At 43.9% G+C, this 13,936-nt stretch overlaps 1 protein-coding gene across 1 annotated transcript in view; it reads left to right on the top strand.

Annotated features, from left to right (window-relative positions):
- Positions 1 to 13,936, top strand: part of ERN1 (endoplasmic reticulum to nucleus signaling 1) — a 749,808-nt gene that overhangs the window by 459,541 nt on the left and 276,331 nt on the right. The gene's annotated exons all lie outside the window — the stretch shown is intronic.

Here is a 13,936-nt window from a genome sequence, read left to right as displayed (position 1 = left end):
TGTTGGGTCGTCTGCATCTGTGCGGTCTATGGGTGGCGGGAAACCCAACGGCGGATTCTCCTCTGTAGTCGGCGGCCTTGACTTTCTCTGGCAGGACAAAAGCAGTCGATGATGATGATGAGCAAGGGAATCTTTGTTTCAATGTTCTTAGGCAAAGGAGCACTGCGGCTCCGGTCTTCAACGGCGGTCATCGACGTTGATGGACTTCAATGTCCGGGTACCTCACTTCGTGATTCCGCTGCGGTCCCCGTCTCCGGTCGGCGGCCTTTATAGAGTCTAGGGTCCAGGGAGTTTTGGCAAAAATCACCTGGTGCACAATGGTCCCTCGTAGCTCAGGAAGCAGCCTCCTAACCAGGTCCTTGACCGTCACTCAGCTTTCAGATTAACGAAGGACAGCAGCAGCAATTCGTCTTCTTGCGGGCTTCATGGTTAAGCATCAAGTATCTGCTTCAGCTTCTGAGCAATTTCCATCAGTGAGAGGCCCACAGATATACTGTTGATCTCCCATTCACTCTTGCTGGGTCACGCTCAGAAGGGCATTCAGGCAGCCAATCAGGCTCACAGTGCATTCAGGCCATTCTTCTCCACCCAGACACTCACAACACGGAATGTGTTTTCTGCCATTCAGCACTCCCCACTGCATTCATACCAGTTTCGGGCAGGACTGTCTGTCATTATGTCAAACACCAGATACTACACACCCATAACATGAAATAAGTATTCGTCACACACTCCATTCACCCAGGTCCCACCCCACGGGTGTACCCACAACATAGTCATTGGGAATGCTCCAGCCAGTCTGGCCTGGACTACCCCCACAATACCATATATGGAACTTAAACTCAACAGCCAGTCAGGGGGAAGGGACAGAGTCAGGGCTTCCCAGGACTTCGGGAAAAATAAGGTAACAGGCGATAGAAAGCAAGAGGCCACAGGGCCATCTTGTTTCCTATCAGGAATCAAATTATTCCAATGGCAGGGCCTGGGTATCCCCAAAATGGAGGATACTCAGAGCACCTGTCAAATTCAGCATGGGGCTGCCACCAGCCCATACCCTGCTCTGTCGGCCACACACAGGTGCCCAAAAACATACACTAGGAGTACAGGGTTGTACCCCTACCCATGGGTTCCATAAGGGTATCCCAAGGGTCTGTTCACCACGACCAAAAAGAGGAAGAGCCGCCCCGCCAGGAGTCCCACATGAACTCCTGTGCGGAAAACAAGACAGAACATACATGATAAAGGACAAGGATTTGGAGGCCCTGTTCCTCCAATGCATTTCCAGCATCACAACGACGAGAGAGCTAACTCAGCACAGCAGTTCAAGAGGAGGCGTGCGAATCGAGAGGGTGACGAGGAGAGAAACGACCTTGCCCTTTCCGACCAAGGCCCTTGAAACCTCTGCAGATGGAATCGTAAGAAGGCGAACAATAACCAGCTTGTATTGCAGCAGATGTCAACGGTACACATGGCCCTCCTCTGCTGATAACCAAGCCAGGTAGAGACGCTTGCCTCCGTGGTACTGACCTTGACTCCAGAGGCAAGCAAAGCCAAGCGGTTCATCAAAGCCGGTGAGTCGAGGGGAGAGCTGATAAGAAACCGAACTGTGTTCAACAAAAGTAGCAAACTGCTAATTGAAGAAGGCTAAAAAAACTGTTAATACGAGAGTTAGGAGTCAGGCACCACGTGGGTGCTCACTCTGGAAAAGCTGGGCAACTACCCTATCCTATTGTTGAAACTACCGTTACCAGTAGGCCTTGGGAATGAGCGAGAAAGGGGTCAAAGTGGTCATGCAGGGTCTCGTAAAATCCTCTGTACAGTTGAAAGTCTTTAACCAACAGATGGTTGTGAAGCTAAATGAAGTGAATCCTGCATTGTACGAACTGTTCAAGGAATTGTGTAAATTGACAGAGTTGGCAAGAGTGAACCCGACAGAGGGATGCCGATAAAAGGGGGCTAAGCCAGAAGGCTCAATGAGTAGTGTGTTAACAAGAGTGAACCCGGCAGAGGGATGTCCACAGTGAACTGTTAAAAAGGACATTAAGATTTGTGAATGTCACAGAGATGATTGTGTTGAAAGACGCAGTGAACCCGACGGAGGGAGGATAACAGTCGAGAAGGGTCGTAGCCCGGAAGAGGGGGGTCCAAGGGTGAAAAGCCATCACCCACCAAACCGTGAATGCAATAGAGAAAAGTGCAACAGAGAAAGTCTTTTAAATATATGCCAGTGTGAACCTGATGGAGGGAGGCTGATATTCGAGAGGGGTCTAAGCCCTGAAGAGGGGCATCCACGGTGAAGAGCTATCGCCCAGGTACAATAAGAGAAGAACTTTAGAACTTTTGTTAACCTTTTATTATTTTGAGCCCATCAGACCCTCGAAAGCAGGAAGCTTATATACTGATGGACCTAACATTGCTAAGAACCTTTTTGGGGGTCTGAGCCCAGAAAAGTGAGATCCAGGGGTGAAAAGGCATCCCCCAACATACAAGCAGAAAGGAACTTTTGTTTATTACTTTTGAAACATATGAGGACCTCGGAGGCAAGATACGTTTTGTAGAAAAGAGAGTTAACCACTGAAGGCTCTGATAGTTGAACGGAACAGTTGGCTTATGCTGGGGAAAGGTCGAGCGTGTGCTTTGCTCCAGAGTCCCACCTTGTCCCGTGCTAAAACATGGGAAAGGGAGACTTTTTGTGAACACTTCTTTCTTTCCTGTGAACTTTATCCCATGCTCTTTTGTTTGTATTTAGCGTAAGGATTGGCAATATGTTTTTCTTAGTACAGGCCCTTTTATTTTGACAAGATGCCACTAGGACTACCTTATTATTTGATGGTCGAAGCTTGCTCCCATCTTAGATTTAGGTTTAGATTAGACGTTTTTCCAACCCACATATACAGTTTAATAAACACCATTGAACTTTGATCATTTGTGTCGGTCTTTACTGTTGCCACCATGAGTGCCTTACAGCAGCCAACGGGCGGCTCATAAGTGCACAGAGAAGGGACTGTAGGGTTAGAGATACAGACCACAAATGCTGGGGGAGTCGTGAGACAGTGTGAGGTGCAACAGGACATGCAGGGACCTGGGCCCAAGTTCAGATGATGTCCAGGTGACCAGTGCATGGAGCACATGGATCATCGGCAGAGGAGATGAAGAGCGAAAGAGGAAGGTCGAGTTGCTTCCGGAACCCATGGTGGTTCTGCTCAAGTTTGAGAGGGGCAGGGAGGCTGTTCCAGAGGGAGGCCCCAGCCAAAGATTTTGTTGGAGGTAGTGCGGCCCCAGGCCCCAGAAGGTCTTGAATGTGTTCAGAGAGAGAGAGAGAGAGAGATCGAGAGAGATCGAGAGAGAGAGAGATCAATCTGAGGTTCCTCTCAAAGGGGCTAAACATTGTACTGGCCATTCTGAGGGAGCAAAATGGACAGAGGCTCATCTGAAGTCCACATCTACTGCCTCTACCAAGGATCCCTCAAAAAGGGCTAAGGAACCATTGAAAGGTCCTAAATTAACGGTCAAGCCCACCCTGGCCTTTGACAGATCTGTGATGCATGTCACCCCAGAGAGTCTTAAAATGGCGGCCCCTTCAGTGTCAACGTTGTCAGCCATTTTGTCTGTGCCTTCATCTGCATCTAGTGCGCATGACCGGTCCAAATCTTTGCCATCTGCATCCTTGGGGAAGAACCTGTGCAGTTTGAGAATGGATCTGAATCCGTGAATTGAGCATACCACCGACAATCCCTCTTCCACTTACTTCGGCACTGTTGCACTACATGCACCCATGGATGCGAGAACCCTCTTGGCAGCCAGTGTCAATTGAATCATGGCGGCATAATCCGGTCGACTGACCGGTTCTAACTCCACAACCACAACCTTTTTTGCCATTTCTAAAACATGATGCACTCAGACCCAATGAAGACCTACTTTAAGGACCTCTTTAGGGACGTTTTAAAAAAATCACTGGAACCTCCTAAACTAATGGAAGTACCGACTCCTGCTTGGAGGCCAGCAGATGTTCCTCCTCCGCCCCTTCCTCCAGAAGAGCTCCCTCCTGAGCCTATAGAGCCAGAGCCTGTGCCACATGCTTCACGCTCGGCCCTGCCTACCGAAATTCCCGCTAATAGGGTGTGGCAGATGTGCATGAGGAAGAGCCCCTCTCTCAATCACAGCATTTCACGACAGGGTGGTTGATCTTGTGTTGTATTTAGACATTCCGACTCCTGAACCTTACTCTATAAGTGGGTGTTTTTTCAGGAGCTCTTACCTTGAACACTCAGGAGCGATCAGGCCTTTTCCTTCAGAGGGATATTTTGGCTGAGGCCAGGAATGTGTGGGAGAAGTCACACACGGGCCAACACTTAAACAAAATGGTATAGTTATAAAAATGTGTTCCTATTAGTGCCCATAAAGGTTCCCTAGTCTCTGATCAGGGGCAGATAATGTTTCAGGCCCTCAGAAATAGAGTCCAATTGTTTTAGGAGGAGACTTTAACTGTATTTGTGATCACAAATTAGATAGTTTGTGCAGGTATACTAATTTGAACGCTTCTAAGGAGTTTGAGTTTTTCCTCCAAAAGTTTGATTTGGCTGATGTACGGAGGGAGTTAAATCCTTCAGTAAAAGAATTTACATTCTTTTCCCCAGTACACAAGTTTTTCTAGGCTGGACTACATATTGATCACAAAGGCGTTAATGGATAAGTGTCTTGATGTTAATATTAGTGAGAGGAAAATGTCAGATCATGTGTCAGTTGACATTTGTTTGAGGATGGATATAGAGGCTCCATCCTTTTGGAAATGGAGATTGAAGATGAGAATATTGTACAAGAAGGATGTAGTCGAAGGAATGTTGGATAAAAAAGTATTCCTCACCTTCCCTTTTAAAAAGGGAAATTAATCCGGTCTCCGAGGCTATTTGGACTGAATACGTCCGTATGGTGCAACTTGGGGAACCTAATAAACCTGAAGTATTAGTGCCAGTGGAGTATTTTAAAGAGGATAATATCCTAGACAACTCTGTGGAAGACGTTGAGTATAAAATAAATAGGTTGAAAATGTCTTGAGTCACCGGGCCCGATGGTCTGGCTAATGCCACCATTAAAAGAGATCTGCATAATTGGGATATTGTCCTGCATAATGGCTTTTCCCTTGTGGTTAAGATTCCTGTGAATTGGAGCATGTCTGTGCTCATACCGGTCTTTAAGAGTGGATCTAGGGATGGGCCATATGATTACCGATACTCGTACGTCCCGTCCCCTTTCCTCCATCTTTGTGAGTGTCGCCCAGCATGGGGATGGTCCCGGAACCTTTGGAAGTGAAAAATTGAGCCTTCCCTTTAAATTTGGTAGAGCGTGCAGGGGCGCTGCCTTGGGTGTGGGGGACACCTGCTGGAGCCACGCACTCCAGCGCCTCACCTTGGTCCCTTTTTCCGCACGGACAGTGTCAGACCTGGCAGCCAGTGCGGAGACTTTTAGCATTCCGCTTGCTCCCCGTTTTTTTGTTTTTTCAATCTTTAACTTCCCTTTGGTGCCTTGCTTCCTCCTGCGCGTGTCGGCCGCTCGCTTACCACCCCCCTCAACCCCCCGGCCTCGGACCCCCATGCAATCTGTCTCTGGTGTTTGGGGCCTGACCACCGCTGGGACGCATGTTCGGCTTGCAGCGCAGAGAGTAGGTAGGGTAAGAGGAGGTGTGTAGGGGATGAGGGAATAAATAGCAGGCCACCATGTGTGCCTCAGTAGCGCAGGTTATGTCTTGTGATAGAACTAGTCTGATGTGTAGTGTCTGCTTGCAAGTAGGGCTGTGTGCCCGCAGTGGCACCGAGAGGTCCAGAGACTTGGACTGTATACCAGAACTGCACAGACGTTGGATTTATGAAACTCTGTTGCTAATTAACCAAGAAAAAGATTGCATTTTGTGCTTAAGAGTATTAATTGCCACTGAGCATTGAAGGTTCAGAAGTACAGTGCCTTATAGCATTATTGGTGGGATTATGATCTCCTTTATTGTGCCTCCGGACTACCCTGACCCACTCACCTGAATAGGGTGGGTGGTGATGTAGCATATGACTTGGACATATTTGTGTAATATCTTCCGGGTTCTCGCAACATCCTCCCTCGCTCTCCATAGAACTATTTCAGCATCTCGAAGACGGTGCGTATTTCACCTCAGACACAGTAAGAAACAGTTCTGGAATGTGGAGGCCTCACAGAGCGGTATGAAAAGTTGTGGATTTGTGCTTTTGAGGGCCTTCCTTTTTAGTGCCAGAGTACCAGCTTAGATTGAGGTTTAAAGTGAGAGATCGGGTCATCCAATGTTGGAGTTGCCAGGGGGCGATGGGTGGGCCATTGTTGCCAAAAGGCTTAAATACTTTTCACTATTTTATGGAGTAGGACTCAAAATAAAATACGGTTCATTCCATTGTAGGATGATTTGAAGGCATTGGCCTCCATTCTGAGGGGGCTATATGAGGCGATTTGAGGGCAACATGCACAAGGGAGTGAGTATGGGCAGTAGTAACGTGTCAGAATTCGAATCTCTGCTGAACTTTCCCAGAATAAATATCTGCATGCGTGAGCTAGCCCAAGACCCTGAACATTTGAGAAATGTTTATTTAAAAAGGGTGGGATGGTAGATTGTGGATTTGAGACATACTCTGTACAGGGGATATAAGAGTTTAAGGAACAGGGGTTCTGAGCTGGGTATTTTGGTGGAAGTAAAAGGACACCAGTTTGGAAGTGGAGCATTTGAAAAGAATTAGAAGGTCCCAGTTCTGCTGTTGTATGTTGAAAGCCGTAGCCACAGCGTGAACTGAAGGCTTCTATGTTTTGACTAGAAAAAGAAAAACTCAAAATATTTTTTGGGTAAATACTCCATTAAATGTAGTACATTAATGAGCATTGCACATTTTTTAAAACTGTGCACACAATATACCATCACATCGCCCGAGTCCTGCACTCCCATCTTCTTTACAAATACGCCCTGACAATACATGAGGAAGTATAAGTATATATAATTGTTACTATATTGTGCCTCATGATGTTCATATCGAATAAAGGTCATTTTGACTGGCTAATTTATATATCAAAGCTAGATACTAAAGCGGCCAAACATCCCAATTCTTAATCTCATCAGTTCACTCGCTTCATTCAATTCCATAATATCCCCTAAATAATAAAATCTGATGAAAAACCACTTAGCTTGATAGAATCTTTCAATTTGTAAGTACTTTCTTCTTTTTTATTCAAGTTACATGCTGATTCAGGATAAGCTGTTGAGCCCACCGTTCACCACTAAAGCAGTCGTCCTCTCCTTGCTCTCGTTCATGACTTCACTGCCTTCTAGAACTCCTTCCTTTACAAAGCTTTTCTCCTCCAGATGGCATGCTATTTATTTTTACTAAGTGTTTCAGTCAGATGTGTGAGTGAGTGGGTGGATGGGATCATTTGTTATTGCGTGCATAGAAACTATATCCCCTTTTAGCGCTGATCACTGTAGAGCAGAGGTCTGCAAACTGTGGCTCTCTAGATGTTTGTATTACTCCCTTGACTTCTCACCATTGACTATGCTGGCTAAGCCCGACAGGAGTTGTAGCCCAAAGTATCTGGTGAGACAAAGATTGCAGGCCACTGCTTGAGGAGGAAGCATACAGGAGTACCCACAACTCAGAAAATAGCCAAAGTTTAACCCTTGACTTAAAAGGAAGCGATATGAGCAGAATGTTCCGCTGTTTCGGGACCAACAGAGAAACATTCTGATACAGCAGATGCTAGTATCAAGAAGATCCTGCTATGATCTGAGTGCTTTAGAGGGACAGTAGCATCATATGAGCATACTTGGGTATGGGTGGTAGAGGGACACACCCCCAGAGACACTTGTCCTACAAGAAGGATTTTAATGTGAACTTGCCATTCGCTTTCAGGCAATGGACTGCTACGTACTGCTGTGACATATTCCTATGTCTTTAATCCAACCAAACGAACAGCCTAATTTTGTACAGATTGCAATTAGGAAATGCTGGTTATTTGATGTCCCGCATAGAGAGATGCAATCATTCAAATGACAGTTCAGGAATGTTCCTACTATAAAGGCGCCATCACCAAAGGGTTGATACTGAAGAATTTGCCTAAGAAGCTTAAGTTGGAAATAACATTTACTTGCATTCATAAACTCGGGGTCTGGCAACATTTTGGCATCTATCAAAGTTAGAAGTAGAAAAAGAAATGCCTGTAATAAGAGGGAAGCTGGATGTTTCTTGAAAAATATGATGGCCTTGTATAAAAATGAGTATTGTTCTGCATGCTTGTAGTAGAGTGTAAGCAGTAAAATCATTCAGCACCAGGAAAGTAGCAGGGCATCTGAAACTGAACTAGGTTTCCCCATAAGAGAGCAGTCCTAGCTACAGGTCAAGAATCAGTTTGTAATTGTAGAATCGGTGTGTGATTGGTGGGCAGGGTTTCAGTAAACGCAATAGAGGGGATCGGCTGGAGACGGGCAGTGTCATTGCAGATGGAGGGTGATGATTGCTATTGATTTTGGATGAGGGTGTGTCTGAGTTGTGAAGGTTTATGGTAAGGTGCATGCTGGGTTGAACTGTTTGTTGTTGTTGCTAAAAATGTGACTTCAACTGTATTGTGCTGAGCTATTTTACTAATTGATCAGTAATTTCCTCCATTGTACAATGTTTGTTTATTAGAAAAGCTGACTTGCTTCTATTTCAGAGGGGGGGGGGTTAGGTTCACATCTGTTAATCGCTTGTTAGGATTGTTACGTTTTACTAAGGTGCCTTTGTTTGGAAATTTGGACACAGAGGATGGGGTGATGATGATGGCAAATGACCTACGTGTGGTTACGTGGCGCGTTAATGGACTAAATAATTCCAAAAAAAGGCTTGAGGTTATGACCCATTTAAGAGAGTTAAAAAGTGACATTTGTTTTATTCAAGAAACTCCTCTTCTTAAAGATGAAATTGAAACCCTGAAGAAGGCTTTGGCTGGGAGGGTCTATGGCTCCTCCTTTTCCACCCGATCAAGGGGAGTAGCAATTTTGATTCAGAGAAATGTTCCAATAAAGGTAATGAGAGAATTGTCAGACCGAGAGGGGAGAATGGTGGCATTACTGGTTAATATTCAGGGATGTATTGTGGCATTATGTAATATTTAAGACCGTATATAGATGATGGATCTTTCTATAGGACAGTGGCTCAATCATTACAGGATTTGGGTACAGATAATATCATTCTAGGTGGTGATTTTAACACTTTTAAATAAGGATTTGGATAAAAGTGTATCTGTGAAAAGTAGGCAGACTGATCTTCACTATCTATCTCTGAAAAACTTGCTAGAGGAACATGCCCTTCAGGACTGTTGGAGGTTGGAACATCCATTTGCTAAAGAATATAGTTTTTACTCAGGCGCACACTCTGTTTATTCTAGACTTGATATGTTGCTGACAGCCGGGAAAATGACTGAGAACCATAAAGTAAGCAAAATAGGCACCATTCTGCTAACAGATCATGCACATGTAACGATGTGTATTAAAATGGTTTGTGAAGGACAAAGACAATATACTTGGAGAATGAATAATGCAGTCTTACAAGTGGAAGAGGAAGTGGAAAAATTGAAGACCGAAATTGATTTTTTCATGTCCGAAAATCACAAGGGCGATTTGAGACCGGAGATTGTATGGGAAGCTTTTGAATGTACCATGCAAGGTTATTTGATTAAATTGTGTGGTTTAAATAAGAAGCATGTTACTAGACAAAAGGAACTTGAGATGAGAATTGGTGATTTGTCTAAGAGAACAATGGCAGACCCATGTGACTTGGATGGTACTGTCTAACTGTTGAAATTGGAGAACTGAAGAATATAATTGAAGAGCGGACGGAACGGAAATACCATAACCAGAACTGTGTGTATTTTGAGAAAGGGGAGAAATGTGACCGGTGGCTAGCCTATAGGCTGAAGAAGAGGGAGTCGGAGCGTTCCATTACATCTATTCAAGACAAGGATGGACGGGTTACCTTTCATCCAGAAGAGATCAACAAAATCTTTCGAGACTACTATGTATATTTATACCGGAATGAATCTGGTACGACCATCGGTGGTGGTGACTTTCTTGAGAAGGTGAAGCTTACCAGACCTGCGGATTATGATTCACAGTTACTTGAGGTGGAATTGACACTGGATGAGATTAAAGGGGCTATTAACAGATTGAATGTGGGAAAATCGCCAGGGCCTGATGGCTTTCCAGTGGAGTTCTACAAGCTGTTGCCAGACTTGGCCCTTGAATTACTAAAAGATATGTATGTGGCCTATTTGGCAAATGGTCTCTTGCCGACATCTACAAGACATGCAAATTGCAGTGATATCTGTTTTTCCTAAGAAGGAGAAAGATGAAACGCTTCCTGCGAGCTATCGGCCGATTAGCCTCATCAACCCGGACAATAAAATTCTGGCAAAAGTCTTGGCTATTAGACTAGAAAATCTTCTCCCAACCTTGATCAATGAGAATCAATTGGGTTTTGTGAAATGAAGACATCAAGTAATATTAGGAGACTGTTACATACGATTGCTAAATCAGAGGTGATGTCCCTGGTACCTTGCTGTAGTAAACAATATATAACTTGTCTGGGGTTTAGATGGTGCCTGGATAAAATGTATCTTGGGATCTGGATTACTCCGAAGATCCGTGATTTGGTGAAGGTGAACTTGAATACGATTTCTATGACCTTTTAAAAGTGATTTGGAACGTTGGGGTTTATTAAATCTTTCACTATGGGGAAAGGTTAATGTTTTAAAGATGGTATCGACCCCTCAAATATATCTTAAGTATGATCCCACTAAATGTTGATGCTCAGTACTGGAAGGAATTGGATAGACTTAATCAATGTTTTCTATGGGACAAGAAACCACCTAGATTAAGTCTGTGGAAACTACTGTTACCGTTGGAGAAAGGTGGACTAGGAGTGCCAAACTTTAGGGCCTATCATCTTGCCTTTATTTGTGATTTCATAGTTGAATTCTTGGACCGATACCTGATGAATGGGTTATGGCAGAGGCAAGTTAGAATGGTCCTTTGTCACCAAGGGCTTTACTGACCACAGAATCAAGAGCGAGAAGTGTGAAAGATCTGTTGACTCTCTGAGAAACTACTGGAAGAAATTGACTGGTTTGTGGGTGTGGATGCATACAAAGATCCTGGTGCATCATTATGGATGAATCCCTCTATTAAATTAGAAAACAAAACGCTATTCTGGCTGAAATGGTTTTTGGGTGGTGTCAGTTGGATTGATTAAGAGGGGAAATGGATGAGTGCTAGAGAATTACAGCAACAATTTAACATAGAAAATTTCCGATTTTCAGATTACAGGAAATTAAAGATTGCTGTTGGTGAGATCGAATTCCAGGCTAGGTTAAATCTGGATTTTCTTAAGAGAATCATTGGTAGGTGAGGGTGGCTTAGCTAGCCGGGTATACAAACAGATTGTGAATGAATATAAAGGCAATGATTTGCTGAGAAATGAATGGAGTTGAAGGATTGCCTCTGACATTACAGTCGAGACATGGACAAGGATGTGTGCAAATGTCAAATTTTGTTCCTTGGGTTTGACTGAAAGAACGAGACAAATTAAGACCTTAAACAGGGTTTTTTGGACCCCTGAGAGATTATGGAAGAGAGGTTTGAAGGATGATCTGCAATGTTGGGCTTGTGTTCATGAAACCGGTACACTGGAACACATGATGTGGGATAGCAGGAAGGTGTGAGGATTTTGGAGAGAAATTGGTGTAATTTTGGAGAAGGTCTTAAATGAACCAATTGGTTTTGATTTTGAAACATTGATATTGGGAAATGCTACCTTTTGAATTGCTCACTCAGTGCCAAAAGAAGTGGTTATTTAGTGTTTCCATGGTGGGAAATGCTTAACCTGGCGGATGCGGAAAGATTTTTATATAGGAAACAAGGCCAGAATCGGTCATTTATGAAGATTTGGGGTAAATTTCTAGCATTGTATTGAATCTGACATTTGTCTATTAAATGATGTGACCCGTGTGACTATAGGGGGGGGTATTTCTGTATTTTGTAATTATGTAAATAGTTTTTGTAATCTTGTTGACATTTCATGTATTGTTATATTTAAATTGAAAATAAAGTTTTTTTAAAAAAAAAATAAGACAAGCTGACGTCTTTGGAAAGTAATTGGTAAAACTTCACTGCCAAACATTAGACTTTGTAGTTATATGTTATGTTGTGATTTAATAGTGTGCACTGCTGGCATTTTCTTGGTATCCAGGTGCTCCGGCGGATCTGACAAGGAAGGAGAGGCTGCAAGGGCATAGTTAGTGTGATAGAGAAGGAAAGCGCTAGAGAGATTCGATGTGCTCTTGGTAGCTTCAAACGGGGAAAAAACAATCACTTTTCTGCTGGCGGTTTTGTCTTTAGTTGGTAAGGGTTAAGTGGTGTTTATCATAGGAGTGTGTGGGATGATTTGTACTTAATTGGTTTAGTTTTCTGTAGTGTGTTGTGGTTAGTTAGGTGTTGCTAAGTTTGCACATTTTTTGGTGGTTTTAGGTTTCTGCTGCAGTAGTTATGTGTGTTTTGTTTGGTGTTTGACAGGAAGTATGCAGTATATTGGAACGTTTTTAGTATGTATAGTTATTGTTAGTATGTGCCCTTCTTTGCAGTGGCTATGTTGGTCTGGCAGGGTTCATATTCTTCTATGGTGGTTTGTGTTAAAAAGCTTCAGTTCGTTGGTGCATCCAGTCTGCAGCTCATTAGATTTTGGTTGTAAAGGGTGTTTCTCTTGTGTTTCCTTGTATGTTGTCTGTTTCCATTCGATGGTGTTTCTGGTTTACCTCAGTGAGTTAAATAGCCAAGTTTTTAGCAATTTTCTCAATTTTAGGTGGACCTCTGTTTCTAGTTTCTTTGGGATCGAGTTCAAAAGTGTAGCCGGGATGTAGGAGAATGCTGATCCACCAAATTTCTGCTTTTGAGCATTGTTTTGGTTCGAGATGAATGTCGCTGCTGGACCTTAGTGTTCAGTTTAGTTTGGATGGCGATTTTTCCCTGTATGAATTTCCACTCCTTGGCCATGGATTGCTCTGTGGGTTATGCAGAATGTTTTTGAAGAAAATGTTTTTGTCTGGTGGCCAGTGTAGGCTTCTCAGAGCCTGAGTCGCCGTCTTGCTGCTGCGTTCTGTATTCACCGTAGATGTTTTTGGTAAGCTAGTCCAGCATTCAGAGATAGATGCTGTTGGCGTAGTAGTGGTATAATACAGTGGAATGCTTAGCACATCCTTCTGTGCAAATCGCCAAGGACGTATGCGTCCATGCTAATCTGCCAACGAAGTAAAGTAAGGTCTATCAAGGAAGAGGTCTTGGTGCCGTTGAGGACCTATATTCCTGAGTTTAGGCACACAGAGAAAGTAAATGAGGAGATGAACTGTTCAATTGAATTTTTCCGTGAGGGACCACAGGTTTAGTGTATACCCTCATCAAGCATTTGACGCCATTCAAATTATTTATCCTTATTTACCTGCTCCATATACTGATTCTGGAAGAAAGATTTTCTCATTCTGCAAAATGGCAAGCCATGCTGCTAGATGTCGCTAAATCTGAATTCTTTGGTCTGTTGAGAACAGGCAGTACAAAAATGGAACAGACTTCCCAGGATTCAGAAACTGGCATAGATTGTCACTCCTGATTCTAAATTGGGGTGGTGGAGGGGCGGGACACAAAAAGCCCATCCCCAACCCACCCCCACACTGTACCTGCAGTGATCAGCTGTCCTCAGACGCCGAAACTAACTACGAGACCTTAGAAGTGCTCTGCTCCTATTTGTCTTTGTTTTGTATTGATGCTTATTGTAGTATGGTTAAGGTTATGGGGCTGCAGAGAGTGGGATATTCTGAGCGGATGTTGTCACTGAAGAGGTACGGATGGTGGCTG

This window comes from Ambystoma mexicanum, chromosome 3q (genome assembly GCF_040938575.1).
Source record: "Ambystoma mexicanum isolate Mex_15411 chromosome 3q, UKY_AmexF1_1, whole genome shotgun sequence".
NCBI lineage: Eukaryota > Metazoa > Chordata > Amphibia > Caudata > Ambystomatidae > Ambystoma > Ambystoma mexicanum.
Note: the sequence above shows the minus strand (reverse complement) of the source record. Positions and strands in the feature narration are given on the sequence as shown.